Source organism: Spinacia oleracea, chromosome 1, assembly GCF_020520425.1.
Source record: "Spinacia oleracea cultivar Varoflay chromosome 1, BTI_SOV_V1, whole genome shotgun sequence".
NCBI classification, from domain to species: Eukaryota; Viridiplantae; Streptophyta; class Magnoliopsida; order Caryophyllales; family Amaranthaceae; genus Spinacia; species Spinacia oleracea.
In genome coordinates this window covers 29,996,779-30,007,630 of record NC_079487.1, presented here as the reverse complement: position 1 = coordinate 30,007,630, position 10,852 = coordinate 29,996,779, and positions in this window count along the sequence as shown.

Here is a 10,852-nt window from a genome sequence, read left to right as displayed (position 1 = left end):
AACCTAAGCCAAAATCATATTCATGAGTACCCGTGTTTCGTTAATTTTCTAGGGCATACCAAGTGTACAAGTGCAATGGTGGGAATTGTCCGAATAAAACGAGTTTTAAGTCATGTAAACCCATTCATATAGAGGTATAACATGTTTCTTAATTAGTTTTTTGCTTTGTTTTTATTAACTATTGGCCTTGCAAGATAAAGTATTATGTTTCTTAATCAGTGTGCTCAACAAATCGGCGGAACTGAGTGTGGCTATTACGTTATGAAGTTCATGTTAGAGATAGTCACGTTACAACATGACTATGAAGGCCGGCTAGATGAGGTAAGTAACTAATTGATTCGTATTCTAGACTATTATTACATTGTCATTAGTTGCTTGAATGTTAAAATGTGACATTTCATTTGCATTTAATCGATCTAATGCTCCATCAAAATTTTGTTTTTGTAAGGTCTATACTCCGAGGACTGCGCCTTATGCTAGTGAGGAAATTGATGTGGTTCGTGAGCAATGGGCGAAGTTTTTTACCACCAAGTATTTATTATTGACCTGAGGGCGCTTGATCGTGTTGGTTTAGATGTTATAGAACAATCTTTTATGTTAAAATGTATGCGTATGTTGAAATTGGAACGTAAATATATTTAAATGTATCGGTATGTGCACTTTTGGTTTTGGGATATATACAAAACTCCAGTTGTTATTTTTATATTTGTTATACAGGTTGCATTATTCTATTATTGTTTTGACAGGTTTCTATATTTGGTGCAAGGCACTCTAGGTATCCCTAAACAAAATTAGAATTTTCCCGCCAAAAGTGCTTTGTTGCAGCGTACATATATGTTGTACGCTGCAACAAGGGAAAAAAATTTCGCAAAATTCCAGACTTGTTGCAGCGTACAAATAAATGTACGCTGCAAAAAGTTGAGTCTTTTGCAGCGTACATATATATGTACGCTGCAACAAGTCCAAATTTTTGCCAATTTTTTGGCACTTGTTGCAGCGTACAAACATATGTACGCTGCAAAAAACCCCTTTTAGCAGCGAACATTGTACGCTGCAACAAGTTCAGACTTGTTGCAGGCCCCCCAGTTGCAGCATACGATGTACGCTGCAACAGGGGTCTAAAAGCCCGCTGCAATAAGGGTTTTTTCTACTAGTGACGGGGAGTTCGTCAGACATTATCAGCACGGCTTGTCTAAGTCATCTTGAGCATGATCCGAAGACAATTGAAAAAATACATTATCCTATCATTGGATTCGGAGGCGGTATAATCCACTCCCAGGGGATAATCACTCTGCCCCTACGAGTTGGAGGCATCAAAGCAAGAACTTGAACGTCCGCTTTTTAATTGTGAAGGACCTCACTGCTTACCATATCATACTGGGTCGTCCAACTTTGAATCAGGCCAAGGCAGTGGTCGTCACTCATCTTATGCTCATGAAGTATGTCTGTGACAAAGGTCAGGTCGGCACAATTCATGGTGATCAACAGCTAGCAAGAGATTGTTACCTCACTACGCTAAGTCCCGAGGCTTGGGGGAAAACTGACGAAGCCAGAGCAAGCTCAAAAAGAAAACTAGATGAGATGGAGGAAAAAGTCAAGAAGGAGACCTTTACCATTGCCACGGCTCATATGGAAACTAGGCGGCCTGAGTCGGTTGGTGGGCATTATGAGATCATCCTTGATGAAGCACGTCCAGACAGGACGGTGCCAGTAGGGGTCTCTCCTGACGACCAGCTTGGGGCACATTTAGTCACTCTCCTGAGGGAATTCCAAGACATTTTTGCTTTTGCTGTGGAAGAGATGCCGGGCATTGATCCAAGCATAGCTGTACACAAGCTCAATGTAGATGAGTCCTTAAAACCTGTTCGTCAGAAGAAGAGAAATCATGGGGAAGCAAGAAACAAAACTGCAGCTGAAGAAGTGCAGAAGTTGTTGGAGGCTGGGTTCATTCGGCCAAGTCAATATCCAGATTGGGTGGCAAATGTAGTGTTGGTGCCGAAGCCCAACAAATCCTGGAGAACGTGTGTGGACTATACAGATCTAAACAAGGCTTGCCCAAAAGACAACTTCCCTCTACCCAAGATAGACCGGTTGGTAGATTTAACGGCTGGCCATGCTTTGATGTCTTTCATGGACGCATACTCGGGCTTTCACCAAATTCCTTTGTGGCCAGACGATCAGGAAAAGACGTCATTTGTTACTGAGCAAGGCCTATACTGTTACAAAGTGATGCCGTTCGGGTTAAAGAATGCTCCAGCCACATTTCAACGTCTAGTCAACACTGTCTTCTCTTGTCAGTTAGGACGGAACATCGAAGCTTATATTGATGTTATGATAGTAAAAAGCAAGCAACGCGAAGAACACTTGGCTGACCTAAGAGAAACTTTTGAGACGCTCCGAAAATATCAGATGAGGTTGAATCCAAAGAAGTGTGTTTTTGGGGTAACGGCTGGGAAGTTCTTGGGTTTCCTTATTTATGAAAGAGGAATCGAGGCCAATCCCGATAAAGTACAGGCGGTAATAGATATGACGTCGCCAAAATCAGTCAAGGAAGTCCAACGCCTGACGGGATGTCTAGCGGCCCTGGGGCGGTTCTTATCAAGGGCAGGTGATAAGTGTCATTACTTCTTCGGCACAATCAAGAAAAAGAGAAAATTTGAATGGACTGAGGCGGAAGAAACTGCCTTCGTCCGATTAAAGGAACACCTCCACACCTTACCTCGGCTTGTCAGTCCTCTTCAGGGGGAAACTTTGTATATATATTTGGCCATTTCCGAGTGGTCCTTGAGTGCTGTCTTGTTAACTGAAAGGGAAGGAGTGCAACTCCCCGTCTATTTTGTGAGCCATGTCCTGCAAAACGCTTAATTAAGATATTCTCCAATTGAGAAGTTTGCATTTGCGCTGTTTATGGCCAGCAAGAAGCTGCGCCCTTATTTTCTGGCACACAAACTAGTGGTATACACAGACCAGCCTTTGAAACAACCTCTTACTAAGCTAGACGCTGCTGGACGAATGCTGAAATGGGCAATTGAGCTGAATGCATTTGATATCTCATATGAGCCTCGGAAATCTATCAAGGGACAAGCATTTGCTGATTTCATTGCCGAAATGACGAGGCCGAATTTTGAAAAGAATGTGGCGACTCGCTGGACAGTCTATGTAGATGGCTCGTCAACCCAGAACGAGTGTGGAGCCGGCATAATATGTCAGTCTCCTAAAGGAGACAAATATGAGTATGCCATGAGATTCAATTTCCAAACATCCAACAATGAGGCAGAATATGAAGCTTTATTAGCCGGCATAAAAATGTGCAAAGCCGCTGGAGCTCAAGAGATACTTGCCTTCTCCGACTCTCAGCTCATTGTGAGCCAAGTAAATGGGGACTATGAGGCAAGGGACCCTAACATGATCAAATATATGCAGGCTGTGCATCAAGAAATAGAACATCTAAAGATCTTCAAAGCTAAGCAGATTCCCAGAACGGAGAACAATCAGGCCGATGCCCTGTCAAAACTAGCTAGCTCGGCTTCCTGTGATACACCGCGTCACGTGTTTTGGGAAGTAAAGGATAAGCGAAGTATTGAGCAGGAATTGTGCGCTCCTATGGTAGCTATTCTGGATCGGTCGTCAACCTGGATGGACCCTATCATTGCTTACAAAAGGGATGGTACGCTTCCGGACGATTCAAGTCTGGCCGCCAAAATAAAAAAGAAGAGTTCTTGGTTTGAATGGTGGAATGGAGTTTTGTACAAAAAGTCATTTTCTAGACCTCTCCTGCGGTGCGTCACTCCTGAGAAAGGGAAGGAAATTCTAGATGATTTGCACCAAGGATTATGTAGCTCCCACATTGGAGGACGAGCCCTGGTAGAGAAAGCTTTGCGAACTGGTTATTACTGGCCCACTTTGAGAGAAGACGCCCTAGCCTTGGTGCAAAAATGTGACAAGTGCCAACGGTTTGCTCATCCACTCCACAGGCCGGCCCACCCACTCACTCCTATTACGAGTCCCATTCCGTTTGCCAAGTGGGGAATGGACCTGTTAGGGCCATATACATCGGCCCCTGGAGGCCGGCGCTATGTGATAGTGGCTGTTGATTACTTCACCAAGTGGGTTGAAGCAGAGGCTCTCCAGAACATAAAGACAAGTGATGTGAGGGCATTTATCTGGAAAAATATCATGACTCGCTTTGGAATACCTCAAGCTATCGTCTTTGATAATGGGCCTCAGTTTGAGACGCCTAAGCCGAAGGAGTGGTTAGCAGATCACGGCATAAACAGCTGCTTTGCCTCTGTGGGACGACCTCAAGCCAATGGCCAAGTCGAAGCTTTTAACAAAATCATCTCCGAAGGGATCAAGAAGAAACTAGATGAAGCCAAGGGTCTATGGGCCGATGAGTTACCAAACGTCTTATGGTCCATCCGCACCATTGCTAAGAACTCAACCGGCAAAACCCCGTTCCTGTTAGCCTATGGAGCTGAGGCCGTATTGCCCATAGAAATATGTGAACCCACACTAAGGGTCATGTTATATGACGAGAATGCCAACTGGGAAATGATGAAGTTGGCTCTTGACTTTTTACCTGAAGTAAGAGGAAATGCAGCATTGAGGCAACAACTATACAAGATAAGGATGGCGAGGGAGTACAACAAGAAAGTCTCCAAAAGGGTGCTCAAAGTAGGAGACTTTGTTCTCCGGAAAATGGAATCTGTGGGACGAGCCAATGAACAGGGTAAACTGACGCCCACTTGGGAGGGACCCTATGAGATCTATGACGAAGTCAGAGATGGAACCTATCGCATTCAGGACATGCAGGGCCGACCAATTTTACGCACCTGGAATGTAGACAATCTCAAAAAATACTTTTTCTAGGGTGTATTCTGACTATCTTTTATGAAAGAATCTGTGGTCTAGACAACGACCATTAATGGTCCTAATGGAGTAGTAGTCTCCCTTGTAACCGGCTAAATTCGCCTTACAAAGTATAAATAATACTACTCTTGTTTCGTCCTATTTATTACTCTCTACTAACTTATCTAACATATGCATGCAAAAAAACCTAATCGAATGAAGGCCTAAGAAGTGGCCCCAGATTAGCACAACATTTACAAGCCTGATTGTTTGAAGCCTAAGAAGTGGCCCAGATTAGCATAAACATAGGCTGATCACCTATTAAATTGTAAAAACCGTTCCCGAAAACACGAACGTCTATTTATCTAAGGCAAATAGGTTCATTCCCTATATGCCGCGGCAACAAACGTGCCGCTTCACATTGACGACGGGGGCAAACCCCCACATAAGTCATACGCTGCGGCATCAAACATGCCGCGCCCAATTTGCGACGGGGGCAAACCCCTCATAATTTGTCGTTTTCTTAAAAAACATGAATATTTTCTAAGGCAAATAGGTTCATTCCCTATATGCCGCGACAACAAATAAGCCGCTTCACAATGACGACGGGGGCAAACCCCCAAATAAGTCATACGCCGCAACATCAAACATGCGGCGCCCAATCTGTGACGGGGGAAAACCCCATACAATTTGTGGTTTTTTTAAAAAAACAACGAATATTTTCTAAGGAAAGTAGGATTACTCCTACATGCCGAAACAAAAAAGTAGTCCAACTGCGAGAAGCCGCACAATAATCCCCATACCCAAGTTCAGCGGCAATCATACTGATTGATTGACTTGCGTCAATCAATCAACTAAAATAAACTTGGGCATGGAAGTCTGGTTCAAGAGACTTGCAAACACCTGCTCTGGGGCATAAAATGGACGGCTAATCACACACGACATAAACAGAGAAGGCGTTTAAAAGTCTAACAAGAAAAAGATAAACATAAAAAGGTGACGAATTACCACTGGTCTGCGCTCAAAACGGCGCCAAATTCAACAAAAATAAAAAAAATTATCCAAACAAACGCCCAAGGCGTTGAAACATAAATAAAAATTATTTATTACAGACGCTCTAGGAGCCATAAAAACTGATTTTGATTTTGATGAGGGGAAGTGGAGTTAGGACCCAGCGGGACGAGCAACGGCAGAATGAGCGGAGGTCGACGTGCCCACACCATCTGGACCGTCGACAGCAGGCTTTGAGGTTGGCTGAGCTGAAGTCACCTCCTCCTGAGCCGGTGAGTTCACCTCCTCACTTTCGGCGTCGGAATCCTCAAAAACGGGAGGAGGAAGACCTTGTTTCTCGGCCTCAATAATTGTACCCTACTTCTGAATTTGCCGCTCAAACCAGGCGAATGAGAAGTCCTCCATGCAGGCGTCCCAGGCTCGGCGAGTTCTCTCTCTCACCTCCTCCGCAGCCAACTTGGCCTCGGCCTTGACCTGAGAAACCTCGGCCTGAGAAGCCGAGACCATCTCTTCAAGATTAGCCACTTGCTGGCCCAAGCCCGCAGCTTCTTTCACCTTGGCCTCGGCTTCCTGGAAGAACGACTGGGTAGAAAGGGCTTCGGCATTTAGGGTTTCGATAACAAGAACTTGTTCATTAATTTTGATCAAGCACTGTCTCTTATCACTCCTCAGGACGGCCAGCTCCTTACTCTGAGCTTCAATGCTCTCCTGCATCTCTAGCCGAACCTTCTCTACCGTCGCCATGGCATAGTCGCCGGCATCGGTAGCCTTATGCACCTGCCGCTGGAGCTGACTGGTGACGTCAGCCCGCCAGCGCTTAAAGCCTTCAGCCTTAATGAGAAGCTGTGGAAAAATACAAAGTAAGAGGGGATAAAATTATTAAGTCAAAAGGTGAAACAAAAAGTTGGACGCTTACATCCAAAAGGACCGCCTGCATAGCCCCAAACTGCGCATCGTAATTGGTCCACATATTCCTTCGGCACGGCCTTGATCACCGAAGAGATGATCTTAGCCTTATCCCGGGAAGAGAAGTGCCGAGATGGAGGAATATTGCGGACCTCATCGTCCAATGCCGCTTGCCGACCAGAAGCTATACAAAGAAAGGCAAGAGATTATGCAAGTCCTTAACCCAAAAACAATTAAGTCTAAAAGAATCCTGAGCATACCTGGATCATCTCTTCCGCAGGGAGGAGGACGAGGCGCCTCAAGAGTCCGAGCCGCCTGACCCGATGGATGATCATCCTCACCCTCGAGGATCTCCACCGGTGTAGGAGACGCAACTCTCTTGCTGGGACCAGCTCCGCTCTTAGCATCCCCTCGTTTGGCCGAACCTTCAGGGGGGGGTGCTGCCGAAGAGGAGTCACAGCCATGGGGACGACCTCGACCAGAGAATCCATAGACTTCTCCGGCACGTCCTCTTTCTTGGGACGCCGAATCCCCGCCTTGTCTTTAGGACGCTTCCCCGCCGCGGAAGCATCCTGTTCTTCGGCCTTGCGCTTTGAGCCGGCCGGACCCTTCTCACCCTTCTGCAAAACAGAAACAGACACCATAAAGAAAACTCCGAACCAACATACCAACATCAATGAAAATAGACTCTTACCTTCGCCGGAGCACCTCCGACGAGCCCCTTTAGCTTCTGGTCGACCATTTGGGTCAACCACTCTTTGGTGCTAATCCCTCCTTTCTCCCGGGCCGGAAGCTTAGACATGGCAACGGCTGCAAAAGAAGAATTTTACAACCAAATTATTTTAACAAGTAATGTTTTCACAAAAAGCAGTAATGCCTTGTACCTTGGTCTAACCCATGATCTAGACCAGCCGCCGCCAAGAACACAGGGTCCTTGAACTGAGAACATGACAGGAGCTAGGACTTGGGAATGTTCAGGTTCTTCATCCCAACCGTCACCGTCTCAGCTTGGAAATGGACGGCTATCTGGTCCCATTCTTGAGCCGTTAAGGCCGGCAGTTCCTCGTTCCCTCCAGAAAACCGAGGCTCTAATTGCCAGCGGCTAAATTTCAGCTCCGCCACCTCATCTGCGGTCCACATGACAACCCATCTCATCCTCCAATAATGATGCTTTGACGGCTTGTCAAAAGTGGTAGCATATTCACCTTTGTTGGCCAACTGAAACCAACCCTCAGCTCCCTTCACCTTCTGGAAGCGTACCAGCCTGAGGAAAGCATTAAAAGACGGCCTCAGGCCCAACAGCTCACACTTCACAACGTACCCAAGTACGTTCGTCCAGGAATTAGGAGTCAATTGGCAAAGACCAATGCCAAACCCATCCAACACTTCCTCCACGAAGGGATGGACGGGGAAAGTAAGCCGCTCTTAAAAGCGCCAGCATATACGGGAAACTCCCCAGGGCCCACGTCAAAAATACTGGACGCCTCGTCCTCTGGAAACCTCATCTCGTAGCCAGGACCGGTATTCATGCCGGCCGCATAATTCTCCCCATGCCTTTCTATCAATTTCAACCACTTTGGGTCAGCCCAAAGATGACCCGCATCAACCTGAGCATTTTCTCCCTGGACACCTCCAGCCACAACTTGAGGAACTCCAGCCTCCTCCTCTAAAGCCTCTTCACCCCCAGCCTCGCCGTCACTCTCATCTGGCTCCCACTCCTCGAACGAGTCGGCAGGCTGCTTTGATGGGCCAACGTCCTCCATCTCTTCCATCCAAAACTCATCAAAGTGCGTAACCCCTTGACGGGCACCACTGGTCTCGCCAGGAGGAGTCCGGCTTCTCTCCCATGCCGACACTTTGATGGATCTCCCCCCTGAGAAAGAAGGGTCCATCTGCTGACCCCTAAGCCGCAAGTCAGCAATGTTTGCCGTCTTTTTCGTCATCGCCATCGTGTCCTGCATAAGACGCAATGGGAGGCCGAACTTAACGACGGGCTTTAAAAAACGAGGGATATTGGTGCGGCGCAGATCAGACCACCATACCCAGAAGTCCCAGCCTTAATGACTCAAGAACCTTAAAGGGAGCACCGACCAAAATAATGGACGGTACCACATTGGACACAACGAAGGTAGTTCAAAAATTTAACATAAAATAAAGACGAGAAGATTAGGCAATTACCTTAAAAACGTCGGAGATGATGGCGTCAAAGGTAAGCGTCACGAAAAGGAGACGAAGAGCTTGTCCGGTCTGTCCTACGTCTTAGGAAATGGGCCGAATCGATGAATGCGTCAGAAATCTCTGTAAATTCTCTCTCTAGAAAGCACAGAGGTGAATTTTGGAACGTAAAAAATGAAAAATTTTACCCCCCTCACATATATATAGGGAGGGCAGAATAGGGAAAGTCGTCATGTGGCGCCTCCTCCTCGTTTCGAGGAATCTGATTAAGAGATCAATGATCAAGAACAGGCAGTACCTGAACTATTTTACGCTACTACCCTTCTTGAGGGGCAAATGATGTGGGTAAAAATACCCCACCTACGTGGCACCAATGTTACACGACACGTGGCTCCTAATCATTGGACAGCCGCCCCTTTGGGCTGCCACCTAAGAATCAGCTTATGCTGATGTAGGGATTACATTAAAAGTGCTAGTCCCTTTTGAGGCCCATGGCCCATAAGGAATGTTGTGATAGTGACACATGTCCTTATCTGGTAAACTAGCCAATCATGTGACATGACTCTAGGGTTTTCTCCTAAAAAGGGGAGACTATAAATACATCCAATTCCCAAGAAATGGACACACAATTCTAGATAGAGAAACATTCGACTACTTACTTTAATGCTTTCTGTTTATTAATTACACCTTCCTTCAAACCCGGGTCTTACTTAAGCATCGGAGGGAATATTCCTTCGGGAATATTCTTGTTTTCTAGGTACGCCGCCGACGTGGACTGGACTCAACACTACGTGGAACCTGATACCTCCTCGTCATCATCCAAGGAAAAACTCCCACAACAAACCTAACCATGGAAAACATATGTTTCATGCCCACCCCATGAAATAATCTCCTAACATCCTTCTCGGTACCCATATCATGCAAAGTTTTCTGACAAATAAATCGAGTAGGGACTACCTTCCGTACCTTGAGGTGTGCAAGGCGAGTTTGTTGCTCCTCACTAGTAAGAATCATGTTCGGGAAAGCCGAATCCGGTGCAAACTGAGATGGTGGTGGTGGACGGCTTGTGGAAGCCTCCTCTTGTCTCCTTGTTGCTCCCGTGCAAGTCCTCTTTGGCCTTGAACCCATTGTTGAAGAGTTTTGAGTTTTTTTGAGATTTTGGTGAAAATTGGGGTTTTTGTGGGGAGTGGGAAAGCGTGAAATTTGTTTGGTGGAGGTTGAAGAGGATGTCATGAGGATGATTTTGGTGTGTGGATTGATGAATTTGAGTGAGAGATGAGGGAGATATGGAAGTTTGAAGTTGTTAGGGTTTGAAGGTTAATAGGGTTTGTGAGAGGATGAAGAAGATGAGTGAAGGATGAAGTGAAGAGAAAAGGAGGAGAGTCTGTGACTTAATTCGACAAATTCTCCCCTCTCCCGCCGGGCCAAAGTCCGCCCGACGGGCATTCGGCTCGTAAGCCGCCCGTCGGGCGCAGAGCGACACTTCGAAAACTTTCCGCGCGCGCCCGGTCGTGCGCTCCTCGCCAGCCCGTATTTCTTCGCCAGCCCGTATCCGGCCGCCCGTCGGGCGCAGGTCTGCCCAACGGGCGGAGAGCGACTTTCTCCTGCCTTCGACACACGCCCGGTCGGGCTACTTTCGCCCGTCGGGCCATTTGCGACTTTGCTCCTTACGTATTTTACTATCTTTTCGCACTTAGGAGCTAAGCCTGTACATCATCAAACACCCAAAAGCCGTAAAAATACTCTCTCCTCACCACTCGAAAGCAATAAAAACAAGCTACAAAGCACACAAAATAAAACTAAACTATCGAAAGCAATAAAATACGGGTTGCCTCCCGCAAAGCGCTGGTTTATTTCTAGGTCCCGCTCGACCTTGTTACCTTGAATATGCAGTCTATGAGGCGGAGGGATT